Source organism: Strix aluco, chromosome 3 (assembly GCF_031877795.1).
Source record: "Strix aluco isolate bStrAlu1 chromosome 3, bStrAlu1.hap1, whole genome shotgun sequence".
Lineage (NCBI taxonomy): Eukaryota > Metazoa > Chordata > Aves > Strigiformes > Strigidae > Strix > Strix aluco.
The window spans coordinates 32,851,222-32,870,748 of NC_133933.1; the positions used below are offsets into that span (position 1 = coordinate 32,851,222).

Genomic DNA, 19,527 nt, shown 5'->3' on the forward strand with positions numbered 1-19,527 from the left:
GGCCACAGGCATTCCATTACTTAGGATCAGTGCCTAAGCAAAATGGAAAGGCTGCTAAAAATAAGCAACATTTGCTCATTGGTATAAATAACAAAAGCGAGAGAGGAAGAAAAACAGAAAAAGAACGGGACGAAAATGAAAACTGGCCCCAGACCAGGCCTCACAGAATGACTAGTCACCTCCTCATTGCCAATTCTGTCACCATCTCCAGTATGGGCAAGATACTTCCCACTGCCAAGTGCCCTCAGCTTCTTTCCTGAGAGGACCATTACTTGCAGATTCGCAGTGGGCCCGAGCATAGGAGGTAGCTCCCACAGCACGTGTCTTTCCCTAGGAGTTTCAGGGCTTGGGGATATTGATACAAGGACACAGCACTTCACAAGCCAGCACAAAATGCCAATGTGATCCCTGAAGTAGCTTGTGAAGTAAGTATTTGTTTTATGTCTGTTTTTTTTTATAAGGTATCATAGAGGGAGGGTGGGGAAGGGAAAGGGTTGTGCTTCCATAAAGCTATCATCATTAAAAACTTTATCCTCTCTTTATTAAAATAGAAATAACATTTGGCTTCCCATTTTTCTAACAGACTACCCTAGCAAACAGTTCCCAGAGCACACTTGGCTGCCTAGTCTCAAGTACTACAGTTGAGAAAGCTAAGAAGTGCCTATCTATATTTGGAGGAAAATAAGACTAAGCTAATTAAAAATTCACCCTTGCCCTGTATTCCTAAAAGTACTGTACGCCCCCTTGGCACCAGACAGTTCAGGGTGGGCTGCCTTTTTATACAACTGGAAAGTTTAAAGCCGAGTATGCTTCTGGTTACTTTTCATTTTAGGCTCCCGTTAATAAAAAGGAATAATAATTGGGAACCAGCTCCCAAGCAGTACGCTCAATTTTTCCTCTCTATTTCATGCATTCTATTGTAATAAAGCACACAAAAAATATCTATTAGCCCTACAATTAAACAAATAATTGTATTAACAACTCCCACTCACTGCCTTAAGCAGGTTTAGCTGGGAGAGCTGAAGCAGCTGTCCCTGTCCCATGTCTCTGCCAGAGGTCACCATCCTGCAGTGGGATCAGCTGATCCTCCTGGATAAACTCCTGAGCAAGTGTAGTCTACAGGCTGCAGCATTAACATAAACCACCTCCAATTTCAGTTTACTCTGGCAGTAACCTCCTAGGAAAATAAAAGGGAGGAAACTTAAGGCTGGTAACTGTTTCATCTCTTAGTATCAGATAAATCCACCTTTGATTACATTTCAAAGCCCTAAAAAACAGAACAGTCAAGAGGTTTATAATAATGTTCTGGCTTGCCATGAATTAACATGAATTCTCGTAATGAAAAAGGTCACTAGCATAACCATTGAAACACACTGCTAAAATAAGAGCTAAGAAAGGTCCTCTAAAGTTTATTCAGGTACGTGTAGACTTTAAACATTTTCAAAAATAACTATAGCTGCTAACTATGAAATCAGCCTATGTCCAAACCTAGGTCTAGGACAAATTTGGGTATCTCCATATGGCTCCAACAATGTTGCAATATCCAAACTATCATAGCTACAATATGAATTCTCAAACAGTAGAAAGATGAGAGAAGGACAAGGTTCCTGCTCCAGTGGGGTTATTTTTCATGTCAGACCAACAGATGATTGGCCCAAAAGCTATCAATGTCTCTTTGGCATCCAAAGCGGAGATACAAATACTTATAGTGGATTTGCTTACTGGTAACTATAGAGAAAACAGCAGGTGGTTACAGTTAAATTTCTGGTGCACGCATTTCACACTGTCAAATTCACATGAAAGAGAGAAACATGTCAGTTTTGAGTAACAGTGTGAATGAGGAGAGTACTAAACAGTAGGTATACATTGAAAGCAGGAGAACGCTGTGGTCTCCATAGTAGGGGAAGTGTGTGCAACAAGAGAATGTTGAAAAATGAGGGTAAGATTTATTATGCCTAGTCTAGAGTGTGATGCTAAGACGTCTGGAGCTGGGAGGTGGAAGAAAACTGAAACAATGAAGAACCTCCAAAAGGAGAATGATTTGTGATACGTGGAAGGGTTTTGTTTTACAAGGCTTAAACCACACTTACGTAGCTGCAATACCACAAAGTCCTGGTACAGGTGCGTTGCTCTGAGATTAGAGAATCTTCTGTTGTGGCTTTCACTGCACTTGTCCTAGCCTCCTGCATACAGTTTGCACTGATACAGCTTCATCTAGCCCCAGGACATCAAACCCTGACACAACCATCTTGTGTGCCCCTCTCACGCCACCCTTCCAAACAACACAGGCAAGCCCTTTTCCTCCCAGTCACATTTGTAACTCTGAGTGCTTCCCTGCAGCTAAGATAAATTCAGAGCAGGTATATCTGTACAGAGACAAGCAGGATCTGGTGTCTAACATGTAAACCCCGCTCAAAGTCATCCTCTAAAACTGCCATGCTACATTTTCAGGACTATCTTATTTAAATGACCCAGAAACACTGCGAGTACAAGAGGGGAGGGAACATGACACCGCTGATTTGAGGCACACATGGCAAGGGCAGGCATGAAGCCAGCCAGTCGACTCCCTAAAGGCAGGGGAGCCAGCCCTGCTCTCGCCCAAAGCAGCCCTCCCTGCTATTCCTGTCACGGGCCGCTCCGCAGAGACTCTGCCAGCCCGTGGAGGAGGGCACAGGCACATGATAAGGATAAGCGGGAACTGAAATGAGATGGCACCAAATTAATTTCCCTTTGCATGACCTATGCACTAGATTTTCTGGCATCTCAAAAGGCACAAAGAGAAACCCACTGGAGTATGCAGGGCCCTGTGTCAGCAAAACACTGCATTTCTCACCTGAAATGCTCAGGCTGGCAGAGCTGTGAAGGTAATGATTACTCATTGTTTCCAACATGGTACCACGTGTTTAAGAGATGACTACAAATGGGCAGGGAGAGTACTCATCTTGTTTGCCTTTCTTCTTCTGTAAAATAACTTAGAGCATAAAATGAAGATGCGAAAGATGCCATTTCTTCTGTCAAAAAAATCTATACAGAGAGAGGAAGTCCACCAGTTTATTACTAGGCAACGTGTCTACTATGGAACACTCTGTGGATGACCAGAGAGCAAATATGGCAACATCATCACAAGCATCAAGAAAGTAGAAACTGAGTAAGAAAAGGATTTATCTTCAGTTTGCCTCATATAAGTAGTTCAATCAAGCAAATTTAAAAAAATCTTGAAAATTGTATTCAGTTAAGAATTGAGGAAGATCTGAAAATACATTTAAAAATGAAGGTCATCAAATCTGACCTTCTGTATTGTTCAGCCAATGAAATTTCCTCCACTTACACTTTTGTCCATGGCTTTTGCCTGCTGCAACTTTTTTAATAAACCTTCCAGCCAACAAAAGGAAATAGCGAAACCAGAAACAAGGCAAGACATTCTTTTTCAGGGAAACTGGAAACTAATTCAGCAAAGTGGGTCAAAGGAAATGCTAAAAAATACAAATCCATCCTACAGTTTAACTTAAGCGAGAAAGTACTAGTCTACACACAGTTCTTCTAGCACTTAATAGATAGCTGAAATTTGGTTTAGAAATCGGTAGAGACAAAGCAGAACAGTTACCCAATATGGACAAACAGGCCAGCATTTGGGACTCAGGAAAAGGCTATGCTGATAAAATAATATAGTGGCAAATACATGTATTTGCCAAGACCATACAGGTCCTGTTCCACCTATTTTGAGAAATGCAGGAACCTGTTATCTGTTTATCTACTAAAGGTGCAGGTTAAAGAGAGGTACCTGACAGAGAGTAAGGGCAAAAGAGGACTGGAGATCAGGAGAGACTCCAGTGACAAACCATCTCCCTCCTTTAGATGAGGCTGATGGTGGCTTTAGTTGTATTACAAGGGAGTAAAGCAACGGAAGAAGCCCTCCCTCACAGCAGGATTAAGAGCTATTGTAAACAAAATGGATTTGTGCATCTGCATAGTTCTCAGAAAGGAAGAAGTAGCTAAACCAGAATTAAAGAAAAGAGTGGTAGGAAGAGGGTCGAGGGTGTGGAGCAGGGGTTGCGTAGCCCAGGAACTGGGCTGGGAAAGGTTCCCGCTGGCAACAAGCATCACCACCTCCTTGCAGGGTGGCTGTTTTGAGCCAGGCTCTTCTGGGCAGCACTGCGAGCAGCAGTTGCTCTACCAGAGAGGTGAGAAGACCTCATCACAGGCCATTTTTTTGAACTCTGTGACACTCCATGGCCATGTCTTATACCAGATTTGTCCCTCAGCAAATTTCAAGGAGAAAATATTTACAGCACAGGAAACTGCAAGTACTGAGGAAGATTGTTTGCAGCCACCAGACTTGTGCCCTATTTTATGCCTACAAATGTAAAGTCAATGAGAGGTGATTTGGCAATGGTGTGGAAAGGCTGTCTCTCTGAAACTCCAACCTTTCCCTCAGTTTCAGGCCATGCCATGCCTCCTATTTTACTTTCAAACAGCTAACTGGCAGAGAAATCCATGATGTAAGCTAGTAACTACACAAAATTAGCTCCAGCCAACTGTGAATTCATTTGTTCTTTCTATTTGCAGTCTCTCCTTTGCTGAAACATAAAACTTGGTACGAGTCAGCATATTTCACCACATTTAAAATTATAACAAGGGCAAAGGCACAAAGAAAAATATCACTAATGCAAAAGATGAACAAAAATCCAGCCTAGGGACAATCACGGCAGCAGAGCAATTTAGTATATCTGAACTACTTTACCGCCATCTTTCATTTTCTAATTCTCGTCTAGTCTTTTTACCCTCCAAAAAAAAAAAAATGGTAATCTCTTCCTATGGATGATAAAAATTTAAAAAAAACCACCACCAAACTAACCATTCTTCATGCTGATTTGTGGAATAAGACTTTTTCTGCAAGCTTTAAGTACCTCTATATGATTAATAGCAAAATAAACACCACTTGCCAAATAAAACTGCACTAATCTAATCTAACAGCATCTAACCACTCTCCCTGTTTCCCTATTGTTATACCCCTATGGAATGATTTTGCTAGCCCTCCCCTAAACCCATTGCTTCCTGTAGCTCCTGCATCTCAAAGGCATGCAAATAAATCCTTAACAGCTTTTCCCCCTTCTTTGACACATCCAGTTTTCTTTTTTTTTTTTTTTTTTTTTTTTTTTTAACAGGCTAGAAACAAACACACATGTATTTATTTACATTGTGATAGTCTCCAAAGGCTCCATCTAGCACTGTGGTTAGAGCAAACAACCAATAAGCAGAGCAAGTCCAGAGTTCAAGCAGCAGTAATCAATGTGCTGAGCTCATAGGATGGCAAACTTTGGCATACGAGTACCCACAAAGCAGAGAAGTGCTCACTGTACTCCAGCAGCACTGCAAGTTATAATTGCTTCCTCCACTGAATTGTTTGGCATTTGAAGTATGGGGAAGTATTTCCTCTTAAATACGGTTTCTACCCTTCACGCTGACATAAAAACTGATTTCTGTCACCTCTGTCAATGTATACGAGCTATTGCAATAACTAGGCACAGCCCTTATCCCCAGTCAGTTAAATCTATGTGGGTAGGTCAAGCGTTACTAGAACAAAGCCAAAAAACACACAGCCAAGTGGAAGTATGGTTTCTTGACTTAGATAAGATTTTAAAAAAAGGCAAGGGCAGCATTTTCAAACATAAGGGCAAACAATAGGCCCCTAAATCAGTACTGGGACACACTAATTGAAGCCACATACCTCTTTAGGAATCTATTTCACTTAAATAGGATCATTTTGGTTTAATAAACTCTATTTCAGTTAAATCCCAGGTAACATACCTATGAAGCAGTCTGCAAACTTTTAAGAGAAGAGCACAGCACATAGTTCCACAGGACTGCCCACCACAGAAAACTTGGGGCTGTTACTGTTGGCTGAGATATCCTTGTGTCCCCTGGTGATACAATTACCCTAAGCAAGCACAGAAAAGGGTTCATTATTTGCCACTCTTGCCAGCGCTGCCTCTGGCAAAACTTAACACACTAATCAGCCTATCCCGCTTATCTTGCTGCACAAAGCGCATCCCTACACCTGTCTGAATAATCACGGAGTCACTTTTTCTTCCAGGTTGTGTGATACAGCTTCTGAAAATACATCACTCTAGGACAGAATAAAAAACAAAGAGCAAGGCTGGCTCTAGCATAAACAAGAGGACTGCCCCTCCTTGTCCCCACATCATCACACTTGGCTGTAAAAGGTGATGGTCAGAACAGCAAGAGCTGTCAAGGGTTAGTTTTTCCATGGGGTTTACCTAGTAGGAATCTTTAAGAAAATAAATCCAGGCTTCAGGTGAGGATGCCAAACTCTGTCAGTGATGGTAGGCAGGGGTCACTGAAGTGCCCTTTCCACATGTAAAAGAATTTAAGCTTGCCTTTCTATTGGAGGAAGGAGAAGGTAGGAAATTTACAGCTGAAAAATAGAGATTATTCCTGAATTGTGGGGCCAGGAGATGTCTACCAGGTGAATATGAAAGACGTCTCTCCTTCCATAATCAAAACAGACATTTCAGGAAAAGTGCACACCTCCAGATGTTCTCCTGAACCACCTGCAAATATCCAAGAGTATTTAGGCTGAGTTTTAATCAGATGGCCAGCAGAGAGGATCATCCAGCTCTAACAAGCAATTCACTGTGTGGCCTTAAATAAATCACATGCATATGATCAGCACTAGAGAAGAAAGTTTTCTGATCCTTTTCTTTTCATGTATAGTGGCATTATATGAAAACAGACAGAAATATTGGCTGTTAGACAATGAGAAAAAAAAATGAAAAAAAGTTGATACTTTGTCATTTATAGCGAATCTTCTCTTTCTTAGTTTTGGAAAGAGATTTTTAAAGGAGATCACTGTACCACAAAAGACCACTGCAAGTAAGTGAGAAAGGGGAATTTTCAGTTGGACTTGGTGACGGCTTTTAAGGTATTATTCCAAAATAACACAAATATCTGAAAAAATATTTGAAGAAAATCTTTCCTTAGAGAAAATTAGGAATTGTCATAGCTCAGAAAGAAGAGAAACTGTCATCTAAGAGCTTGACAGAAAATGTAATGTTCCTCTCCCTTGCCTTTGAGGGTCATCTTTATTCTTCGTGAGATTCTCCCTCTGCAGAAGGGGTGAGCAAACAAAAACACATCACATATATCTGCTGATCTTCTGTACAGAACTAAGCTTCCCATGAGGTTCCTTGATTTTTCCTGCCACTTATCAGTTATTAATACTTCTCTACACGTCCAGAAACTAGTTAATTTATACCAGTAGAATGGGTACATGTCTATGACCTGATCTAACTAGTAAAAGAGGACTCTGCCTGTAGATCTGCTTTTAGGAACTGCCATTTGAACCACGCAGCACCAAGGGTGGATCAAAAAACCCTGGGTGAAGCGCAAGGTACAGCTGGATCACAAAATTGGATTTTCTGAGGCCCCTTTCCCTGCACCCCCAGCGCTGTGCTCCCCAGGTGCTGTGCTCATGCCCTATAGATAAGCATGAGCTGCAGTACAAAGCACAGTTGGCAGCTAATTTGGATTTAGCCATTTCACACTTGCAAGCCAGGGATTCAAAGCCAAATACCCGGGCCCCCTCCTACTTTCCAACACAGAAACAATTTAAAACAGATCTAACACCTATGCAGTACTGATTTGGTTATCTTCAAAATCCTCATTGTTCTGTTTAAAGAGCATATCCTCCTAGAATAGCCTTCTTTTGATAAACAACTCCTTCTGCATGTCAGCCAAACAACAGTTTTGGTCTTTATCACAAGTGGACCAGCAGCAGAAACAGTGTGTGGCGAAGTGGGGGAGGAGGGAATTTTAGCTGAAAATAGAGTTCATTGTCAGCCGGACTTTAGACGCAGGTTTTTAAATAGGTTTTGGAATGTGGATATGAAGCAGTTAAAAGAACTCTACCTCCAGCCCTTAAAGGAAGAAACCTCTGTTCGCAGGCTTAAGAGCATAGTAGAACCTCAAGTAACGAGGTCGTTTGTGTTTTGTACACAAAAGTTTCTTGTATAAGAAGGTGAAAATATACAGGAAACAAAAAATTCCTCAGGAAACAAACAAAAAACTTGCTTAAACAGAAATACACAACCCCAAATGACACAGTTTTTAAAAAGTTTCAAAAAATAAATTATGACATTTAAATATTTTTTAAAAAAACATAAAACCAGATATATCATTTTAAACAGTTGTGTAGGCCAGAGATTTCTCTGCCTTTTACACAGTTGTAGGACGTGAATAGAACTGCTACAAATTATTGATATTCTTTTACAGTCCAGGTATGTGCTTGGTGGGATGCAACCATTTCTGAAGTGTTTATTTTATGAAAAATATTAACTCTTTTCGGTAAAATATCATTGTCATGAGTCTATAATAACACTATGCAGTTTGATTGTGTATTTACTTCAAATATCCCTTCAGCATGGCTGAAAACAGTTTTACTACTTCAATTCTCAGGATTAGTTGGTATATGAGTGTGACATACACACTCTAAAATCTGCCACAAAAAAAATATCTTATTTTGTCTTTCATTAAGAGCAAGCTACCCTAAGAAAGCTGATCTTCAAAAAGCTGATATGACTGACTTTAGTAATCATCAGCATGTGTGGGAAATAGTAAAATGGAAAAAATGTACACCCAAACACAAAAAGTGATGACCAAAGCAAATACCATTTATACTCTAGCTTCTGGAAATCATGCAACTCTTGCACTATCCATGTGTTTTGCTAGCAACTGCATAAAACGTTCCTGTAGTAAGAGAAGAGGCAGTATTCCTACCATAGTCTTATGTTAAAAAGTGCTCTTAGGTCCGCAAGCTGCCAGGGAAACCACATCACTTTGTTCTAAAATGTTTGTTGAAAAGCGGTAAGTGGCCTAAACAACGTGAACTTCAACATCTTCAGCAGTGCTATCTCCTGTCAGGGCTAACTGACAGCACACCCCGTCTGTGCGGTGATGCCGCCTTGCACAAACAGGCTAGACCTCGGATAAGACGGTTGATTTGGGAAAACACTGACGGTCGGTGCTGCCTGGTTTCTAGGTTTCCCACAGATAGAGCATCTGGGCAACGTTAACTGTGGCATACTGTAAACACTGGCTGGACAATAATGGAGTATAACAGGCAACAAAGTGACCGTGTAAGACTGTTTTCTTCTGTTTCGGTGGTAATCAGATGGCACAGCCAAATGTTGTGCCTGTGGAAAGGAGGTCTGGAAGTAGTTAAAGAAGTGTTTACAGCACAGTCTGCAACAGATAAGGAGACAAGATGCTCTTCAAAAGTCAGGAAAATCGATCCAAGCGTAAGTTTTTTTTCTCCTGTTCAACACCAAGAGCCACAGATACCTCAAATGCAATTTCAGCCAGGACATCAGACTAGATTTTCAGCAGATTTCCAGTGTTCCAGACTGGGCAAAGTCTTGGTCCACTAACACCATAATGGCAAAGCTCCCCACTGGTCAAAGAGGTGACAGAAGTTCTCAAGAAATCTTATATATAAGGCAAGAAACTTTTCAGGTCTTGCCTCTACTATTTAAATAGGCCAAGCAGCCTATATGCACATACATATAACGAAATCATCAAATGAAATGGGAGAAACTTGAATATAGTTGTTGTGCAATTGATAGGAAGGAACTATGGTGATTTTCTTTTTATTAATGAGTTTTTCTGCATATTGGTGGCAAAGGTAAAATATTGCCTCAGTAGTATTTTCTAAAGAAATACAAGTTAATCCCATTCATTCGTCTCCATACTGAGAAATGAGTGGCAGCAAGGACTCACAGTTGCTGAACTGATCTTCCTCCCATTTGTGATCATCTAATTTCCTTGTAACAACTACAGCGATTGCTGCTGCAGAAGAACAACTGTTTTAAATCTATTTTGGCTAGCCTTTGCTGCAGTTTGGTGGTTGAATGGAGGAGGATGACTCTTTCATGTGACCAGTCTCCAGAAGTTTTACCTGGACTGCTGATGAGCATTCACCCACAACATGAGAGCCCAGTCTGTGCAGCTCACTGAAAATGTCATAAGCTATAAAAAAGATGCATCAAAGGAAAATAAGTAACTCATAAATGTAACAATCGTTTATGCTTGTAAAAACCTAGAAATCTGCTATTATAATGAGGACAGTTGGCATTTTATGTTCATTTCAGATTCAACTACAAGAAAAGAGATATACAAACTATCTACACTCTTGCAGAGACTTATTGTTTTCACAAGTTTGGGTTTTGGGATGGGTTTTTTGTTTTGTTTTGGTTTGTTTTTCAGATTGAAATAACCTACATTCAAATAAAGCATATGGTTGTTCTCAATGTAAAGAAAGAGAAAGGCTTTCCATCTCAAAGTCAGCTACAACTGAAAGGAGCTTAGACACCAAAAAAGGAGAAAAGAAATAGATTTCTTTTTAAGGAAAAATAATGGATTTACCTAGTAAAGGAAAGATTTACATTTAAGGACTTTGAGTAACATTGCTGAAAAAAACCCCAGTCCATGCATTCATGCTATCATGCTGCAGACAAACATGCACGTAGCAATTATGTGCAGGTATGTCACTGAGGAAAACAAATACTGTGTTACAGAATTAAACAGAGAGATGAAAATTAGCTGCAAACTAAAGGTGGGGAGGAACAGAGTCCAATTCTGGACCTAGGGCTCTGACAGCATGCTTTACATATTCAGAATACAAGGTCAGGATCATCAAGATTGCTGTGAAGGGAATCTAGGTTCATTTCAATGACACACAACAACTCCTCTAAGGAAATCAAATCATACCGCAGAGATGTGGAGGCCCATCAGATAGCAGAGGGGGTTACAGCAAAAATAGAATCCCATGTGCTCAGTGCTCCCTGGTGCGGCTTCTACAAAATAAACATTTTGCTCCCACTTTCCCTTACTTTTCTTTTTAACAAATTTGCAAATGCTTATGAAAAGAAAACAGACAAGATTGCATCTGGTTTGTCTATGGCGCCATTTCTTGCTATAGGGAGACTACTTGGAAAAGGTGATGAGTGGTAAGCTGGTGAATGATATTAATAGAGAAACAATAGACAAATTGCTCTCAATGTTATGGTTAACCCTTCAGTGTTCACATTTTGGTTTCTCTCTCTTCTTTTGGAGGCCCAAGGAGAGGATAATGATTACATCTCCTTGCACAAGCTGCTAGTTGTTTTCCCCTCCAAAATGTTAACATTTTTCTCCTTCTCATTTCCATGAGCACTGGGCATGTAAAAACATCTTTGGAAGTGGGGGAGAAAGCAACTCACTGACATTTTTTTTTTCCCTTATTCAGGTCCTTAGGCAGAACTGAACAACATTTCATACTTTAATAAAAAGAATGACTTCAGCACAAGTCAAACACCATCTAACGTATTTTTTCCTGGAGGTGTAGGTGGAGAATGCATAGATTTAAAAGAAAAACTCCACCCCTGATACCCACCGAGCAGAGAGCTGAAGCATGCAAACCACTACTTACTGTAAAGATATAACTTTGTTGAATGCAAAGAGCATCCCTTCAAGAGCCTTTAATAAAGGAAAAAAAGGCCACATAAAAATTATTTCCATTACCCAATGAGCACATCAATTACTTAATTAAATATTGCTTTCAAAGTTGCAGTCACAATAGCTCTTGTCCCTTGCCAGTTGCAGTAAGAAAGATACATTGACCAAGGATGTCAGCTGAATACAAGCATTGATGTTAATGCCAACCCTCCAAAGCCTTGCCAAGTTGCTGACGTTTAGAGTGAGGACTCCCTCATTTTCAGCTCTTTTTAAGGCTTTGTCAAAGTACTGAAATTCTAGAACCCCTTTTTTGTGCATTTTGTAGAGACATACAAGACATTATATTTTCAAACAGCACAAGATCCATGTACCATGCTGAGGTTTTTTAATGGAAAGCATTTATGTCACAAATTATTTTTATTTTCATTGCTGACTACCAGACTTTGGTTCCACATTTTGTTTCATTAGCTTTAAGCTCACTTTGTGCACTCATATTTTAATTCAGATTTTTTAAAAAAATCTTCCCTCTCCAAAAATGCCAGTCATTCTCTGAAACTAAACTCCCACATTCAGATCACTAGCTTAACACCTAAATTTTTTTCTTGGTTTCTCATTTCTGCACAGGACATGGAAACTCAGATGCATGCCATTAAGTAGATTTCTGTAGTTTTGCCTGCATCCACAATTAACTCCAACCTACTAATTTTTAGTAGAAGAAATAGGTGTTTTCTCCTTCATCTAACAACTATGTTTCTAAGTAAAGGAAGAATCCAAGAACAAAACCAATTTTGAGCAATAGCGTTATTCTGCAACTCCCTGAGCATCAGAATTGAAAGGTAAGATCACACAAAGAGCAGTGAGAACAGTGAAGACAAACCTCCCCCCCGCTTTCTTCTTTTTCATTTATCGGTGATAGAGGCATAAAAAGCAGCAATAAGATTCGTCCAGGGACACTGGAGGCAACATGTGATACACACACACCTATGGAACCTGTACAGTAACCAGCAGGCTTAATATTGCCTTCAATTCCTCTGAAACAGAAATTGCATCGATGACATTTCTTGTGAGTGGGTGCCTCAGCACAGACTCTTGGTGGGGCTGTCTTGGTCCTTGTGGACTTTTAAGGTGAGATGCATAAATAATTGGTCACCGATACTGCCTAATCACTTTCTTTGTTCTCAACTTCATGCTAGAGGCAACTGCATTTTAACTTTGACATACTGAAGTCACGCAGCTAAGACTCACATCTTCTCAAAATTAAGTGAATGGAATTTTGACATTTTCCCCTTGACATTCTCAAAATCTGCTCTTGCACTGCCATTCCATCCAAAGTCAAATATATAGGGAGCATACACAAAGTAAAAATCCTTGCCCTTCTGAAGTTATATTCAAGGACTTCTCCTTTCATTCTTTTTTTTTTTTTTTAAAGACATCTTTAGGTAATCCTACTTTAATGCCTACTATCAGACAAGTGAGCTTATTATTTGCTTGGGCATAAACCAAATTATTTTATATCATAAAGCCTAATCCATATTTGGAAATTTATATTTTAGGACACATCACTTGTAACTTACTGAATAAAGGTTTTGTTTAAAGAGTAGTGATCTAAAAAGCACTATGTGTCAAGACTCATTTATAGTCAATTATATTTTAGTGTAACACAAATGCAGACCATGCCCAATAACAACCCAGCATTGTTAAAAGGAAGTTAGAAAAAGCCCCAAATCTAGTCCTGAATTCCTATGACACACACACAGCTCTTTAAAACAATATTTCCACTCATCTGAAGCAGCAGCTTATCCTCCTAGCCTTACTATCTGCCTTGGAGTTAGTCTTTTAAGCAAAGTTAGAGACTTAAATTCCAAATGTTTAATCTAAATGCCATCTCAGGATTGGAATAAATGTCACTGTGGTATACAGCGGGGGGGGGGGTGGTATAAAAATCTGAACTGTCATTCAGACCTACTGTCGTCAGAAGGAGCAGAGGGCGCTGAACACCTCATAAGCCTGAGTTCTGCATTTTAATTTAATTACAACTGTAATTTTACTCAGAAAACAAAAAACAATAACTGAATGTCTTCATGATTCCCTAGTGCATAAGTTGCACGTTGCATGTTCTCTCCATTGCTTTGTCCAGGCCTCCAAAGGCTTAGAGAGACTGTTGCACCATTTCTTGAGGCATTTGTCCCAAAGTTTCAATGGCAAACCAAATAAGAGGCAGAGAATAAAAGGGACTATAACAGTGGAGGGTGATTCTCTTTGTTGTGTAACATCACAGCTTGAAATTATAATGAAATTAGTCATACAGAAAAAAGCAAACTTATAAATCATATTACATGTAAAAATGCTTCATATTCTTAAAGAACTCCACATAGCCCAGTGAATTCATAAGCCAGTTTTAAGTGACTCCCACCACGCAATTTTGCCCACAGAACCAAAGAGCCTGGATGAACAAATGTGGGAATGAAAGACCAAGTGTTCAGTCTTTGAACTTACAGGTGTGAACTTGGTGCCTTCAGTATTATGAGCATCACCTGGTAGGTGTATTGGGGTCTCCTTACTGCTGCTTTTTTGCCACTTTGCTGCAATGCTGACTAACATCTGACTGATGCATTATTTTACAGGAGAAACAGAAATTATTCTCATCCTGATGGCCCAGCTAACATAGCCAGTGTTTAAATCGTTCGTTTTCATCTAGAGTTCCTTCTATTTTTTCGTCCAACAACTAAGAGACTATTTTTCTTTTATAAGCAAAAGTCTTTCCATAAGTGATCAAATCGGCTTTTTTCCCACCAAGAGCTACATACAGCCCAGCAGATCCTAACATCTGGCATTGCACCATCTAATCAATCCTGGAAAACTGCCCTTTACTGCACACTGAAATGGAGAAACGCTAACAGCGTTTATTCAATATAGTGCAATTGGTCACTATTACTTACTTGAAGTCTTTCACGTGCTACAAACGTTGTTCACATGCAATGCAACTGCACTGTGCAACATGCTGGAAGGCAGCAGCTAACTGCACAGTTGTGGAGAAAGAAGAATGTAGTGACTCAGGACAAAAACCCAGCTTGCCCAGAAAATGCCATGTGCTCTTGAATGTTTACACAGAGCAGACAGACCTTCTCTACTTTGTTGTTTCCAAGGATACATCAGATGGCCTCATGCCAGGGCAGAAGTCAGAATTTGGTTTCTCTTCTTCCAAAGGGTAAAAGGGCTGAATCAGCTATGGCTACAAGTCCTGCAATCCCAAGGAGTCTGTAGTTTTTCAAACCTAAAACTGAGAGGCTTTCAAGTAGCAGCAGTATCTTCACACACACACTTTAGGAAAAAAAAAAAAAGAAAAAAAAAAGCAGCTCTTTCAATATAAGCTGCTCTTGAGAGCTCTACATTGTGCTATGCTTTTTCATTCATCCTTCTTGTTTTTATCAAGCAAGGATGACTAATGTGCTATTGTGATGCACTTTTCTCAGAAATGTGGCCAACAGAGACTGCTTCCACCATAGTTCCATGGGCATTTAACATTAAAAAAGAGCCCTCAGCTGGGCAATGGGTAAGTCATTACACCCCGCTTTAAAACAACAGGCCCTATACATAAACCATGCTCTCATGCAAATCTGACCTCCATAACGTTGAAATCTTCCAACGTCAGGAAGATTTCACAAGTGATCCCGCGTGTGTGTCCCATAGCTGTAAAACTGGTGTTACTTTAGCACCACAGGAAGCCCCGCATTTGCCTCAAACAGCCGGTTGTGGCATGCTTCAACCCTCTCGCTGCCCTTCCAATTTCTTACAGTTTGGCCAGGAAGTTTAGATGGGACAAACGTCTTCAGAACCATTCATCCTATGCCAATAAATGTTCTTCCAGTTCAGTGTACACACAGTTTAACCACCTGGGAAGGACTGTAACAACTCTTTATGACACAAAAATAAAGAAAAAAAAAAAAAAAAAGAGAGAAAAGGAGTACTCTAGATTGTATATGAGATCAACATGAAACCGCTGACTTCAGCTGGGCCAGGGTTTTACTCCTTATCCCTACAGAACTGCTGAATATTCATTTTAGTCCCTAAAATACAAAGATGAAAGGGCACCCCAGAGCATGAGCAATAAGGAAGATAGTATTGTTTTGCTATGAGAATACTTCAGATCATTCCTTGAAAAACAGACTTTCAAGAACAATTATACCACATTGCTGACTTCATACATGATGGCCAGAGTATTTTAGATAGACTCTGTTCCAACAATGTTTAATGAATTTAAATGCTTCAGTTGGAATTAGGTCTTGATTTCTCTAGACTGAAACCTGTGAACTCTTTACTTTGACAAAAAATTATAATGAGATTCTACTATTTAAACCATTTTTCAGCCCAGAACAATGACTTTTCTGGAACACAAGGACATGAAAACATACATTTTTAAGATGGGCATCTATCCCAAAATCCATCCAGTCTTTTCAGCTGACCGTGTAGGTGAGTAAAGTTAGTTCTAGCACAAGCCATTAGCTCTCATTTCACTTTCAAGACCTACAATTTTTTACGTTTTCTGACAAATGAACCCTTGTCTTTCCATTTCTCTTGCAGCATACTTGCAGTTTCAAACTCAGCACTAAAACTGGGCACTTCTGTGCAGAAAAGGACTCCTTACTTTTGACTGTGACACTCACATGGGCCTACAGTTATCTGCACAAAAAGGTTATTAAAAGAGCATTTCTGAATAACAGTACTAGATATTCTTATATACATTGCTCAGCCACAGTAAATACAATCACTTTATTTATCTCTTCATGGAAAGTTTACACTTACTCATGCCTTATTAACCTAAAAATGCTTCCAGCATGCTTATCATTCACTGTCTTTACAATTTATAAAAAGGAAATTTTCTTACCCTAATTAAAGGGATGAAATGCTTCTCTGAATCATGTCATTAAATAATACATGCCTCCACCTTATAAGGATGACTTATAAGTCTATTTCCTTATAAAAAGCAGAACAAAAGGAATAAAAATGTTAAATTAGATTAAGCTGACTAATCTCTTGGGCCCAAATCTGCTCTATTTGAGACTTGGAAATATACTATTATGTCATAGATAAATCTTTTAAAAGTTGACAGTCTTCAAAAGAGCTGGCAACTAGATGTGTTGCTCAGAAAACTAGTATTGGTCTTGAAGTATCTTTTAAAACAACAAAAACAAAAGCTTGACCATAATTCTAAACACAGAATTAAATTCTTTCCTCAATCTAGGAATTTCCATATAATATTTCACATTTGACCTAAAACAACACTTTTTCTGACTTCAGTGAAAACTCCTTGCATTGGAAAGAAGACTGTGAATAATAAAATCCCCAGAACATATCAATGGAGAAAATTTTAGCAGCAGGAAGAGTTTCATTCCAACTGTCCAGGCTTGAAAGAACAAATTTATTGTAAGATCCTCTTTAATACTATGCAAGCATGTAAAGCATTTCTCTAACACGTATTTTATTCTTTGCTGCAAATAAATATATCCAGAAATGCTAAGTTTGGGTGTTTTTTTTTTTAATTTTGCTCTGACTTTAACCTAACAGTCTTGATCTGAAGTAAGAAAGTGCTAAGGCATACAGAAACTAGTTACTTATCTGGTTCTAAATTTGACTGTATTTCACTGACTTCTCTTGTGGCAACATGGAGAAGGTTAAGGACAAATTATTTAATAATGAACTTAGCTAAGAAACTATAAAACTTTGAAAAAGTTCTTACCATGCTGGCTGAACAAACTTACAACTGCTCCCTTCATGGGCTAACACTTGTTTGAAAGATAATGTCATTGCTGAGAAAAAAACAGAATCTAAAGCAGTTTGCTTTATTTCCCCATACAATTTCATTAAAGGTGATGAAATCATCCCTCTCATTAAGATTATTTGACGTAGTTCCTAGTGCAAACAATCCTATGTACAGCAAGTGAAAAGGTAGGCATTGCATTCAGCAGTGAAAAAATGCTAATCGTCCTGCTTTTTCTTCTCCATGACTGACTTGGTACACAGCAATTTTCTAATGCTCTTGCTAACAATAGCAGACAGGAAGAGTGCAGTTCAACCTAGTTTATGTTTAGGAAGAGGAGCACTGACTTCCCACAATTACTTCTTGAATACAGCATCGAGCCAAAGGAGCAGCAGGGGAAACAATGGAAGGCTTCCATGTGCGTAAGAATATTGTTTCTCTCCTTTGAAGAGCTTGTCATTAGACAATCCCACAACATAAAGGAGACTTTAGGAGAAAAGAAAAACACTGATCTGTATCTGGTGAATAAAAGCAAAATTACAGAACAGTCATGCCACATTTATCACCATGGAATAATTTCCCTCAAAGAGTTCCTAGTTGTTTCCATAGACAAATTTAGGTAGTGAATCAGAAAAGTGGAAAGATTCACATAAGAGGAATTCCTTAGACTTTTCCTGAACTGGTCTTGGCACTTATAGACCCCCTTATCTTAAATTTGGTTCAGCAACCCACCAAAAACTACCCAGGACCCATCTTCTGTCTTTGAGAAAAGGGTCGGGCTCCTTTTCTCAAAGGTGAGCCAGCAGATTCGCTCAGCTGCACTTCTGAGCCGCAGCACCCAGCAGCTTCTGCCCTCTCTGCCACAATGCAGACTACTGCCAGGAAAAAAAAAAATAAAAGACACAAACAAGCAAACAAGAGTTTACATTTCCCCACCAGATATTCCATATGTTACCTTTATGTTGTACATTGTTATTGGGACTATCACCATAAAGCATGTACCTGAGATGAGGAAGTCCAAAAGAGAAGGAATCAACAGAGGAAAGATACACTTTGATTAACATTGGAATTTGGGACATCTGGGCTAATTTCCATATTTCTTTCTTACTTCCTGCATGGCTGCAGATCACGTGTGATCTAATAACTTTTACTTTTACTGCATAATTAACCTGTCTAGCAAGAATATGAGCTCTTGCATGTTAATATAAGCTTTTCAGGGCAGTTTTCCTGTCACTAGATTTCTATGGCCAGTGAGCTTATCTAGTGCACAGAAGTAATAATAGCAGGGTTGAGAGAAAACATCAGAATGGGAAGAATAAAGAAGTATGCTTTAACTCCATTTCTTTGGGCAGAAACGGACTTCTAAAATATTATTCCCTGTATTACACATGCAATCAAATCTTATTTAGCTAACACAAAAAAGACATGCAGTCTAGCATACACAACCTCTGTTAAGTAATACCTATGAACACAAACAAGAACATTGTCCTTCTAAAGCAACATACATGTTCTTTTGCTGTATTTTCCATCCAAAGAGATAATTCACTTTATGGAACCAGAGCACTAATGAAAACCAATATATTGACTTGTAAGATGCAAGCCCAAACAAATTGCACAACACACAGAGTGGAGTTAAGCAGTGATGACGCACAGACTGTACAACACAAAAAGGGACAGGTCATAACACACAAATACACATGTATGCAGGGACTGGAAATTAACTGTCAAACATTTACATATTTGTTCTTTCTTTACATTTTTGGACTTTGGTCCTAAGTGCTTTGATGTTTATTAGTTTATTGTTTTTATCAGTTATAAAATTAACTAATCAGTCTACAGCAGTTAGGATCTGTTATTTTAAGCAATCTTCATGAGAAGCACAAACAGAAAATCCAGACTTCATGGCTGAAGTGTAATGGCATTACATATAAATAAGCACAGAGACATCTGTGTGACAAAACACTAGGTTCGTACCAAAGGATGTCAGGAAACCAAGTTGTCCTTTTTTTCCAGCACATAACAACTGGGGCCTATTGGAATTCCCCTGACTTTGTATTTCTCCAGCAGTGGGACTGACTGAACACATTGGAAGGAGAAGAGATCCTGTTAGAGAGATAGGCGTGGGTAAGTTGATTAATGGCAAATGACCAATATATGGTTGATACATCCCAGACTCTCTGGTCTTTTGATGTTGATTGTAAGAATGAGGGCATCTATCTGTGTGTTTCAAATTGCAATAAAAGCACTAAATTAGAGTT

The 19,527-nt window shown here is 39.2% G+C and overlaps 1 long non-coding RNA gene across 2 annotated transcripts; it reads left to right on the forward strand.

Moving 5' to 3' along the window:
• The first annotated feature begins 333 nt into the window (after positions 1-333).
• Positions 334-16,906, forward strand: LOC141921733 (uncharacterized). Of its 2 annotated transcripts, XR_012622759.1 has the most exons (4): positions 334-425; positions 15,879-15,981; positions 16,093-16,203; positions 16,810-16,867. It is a non-coding gene; the product is annotated as an uncharacterized LOC141921733 (long non-coding RNA). The 2 variants fall into 2 exon arrangements; XR_012622758.1 differs by having other exon boundaries at positions 16,093-16,906.
• The last annotated feature ends 2,621 nt before the right edge of the window (positions 16,907-19,527 follow it).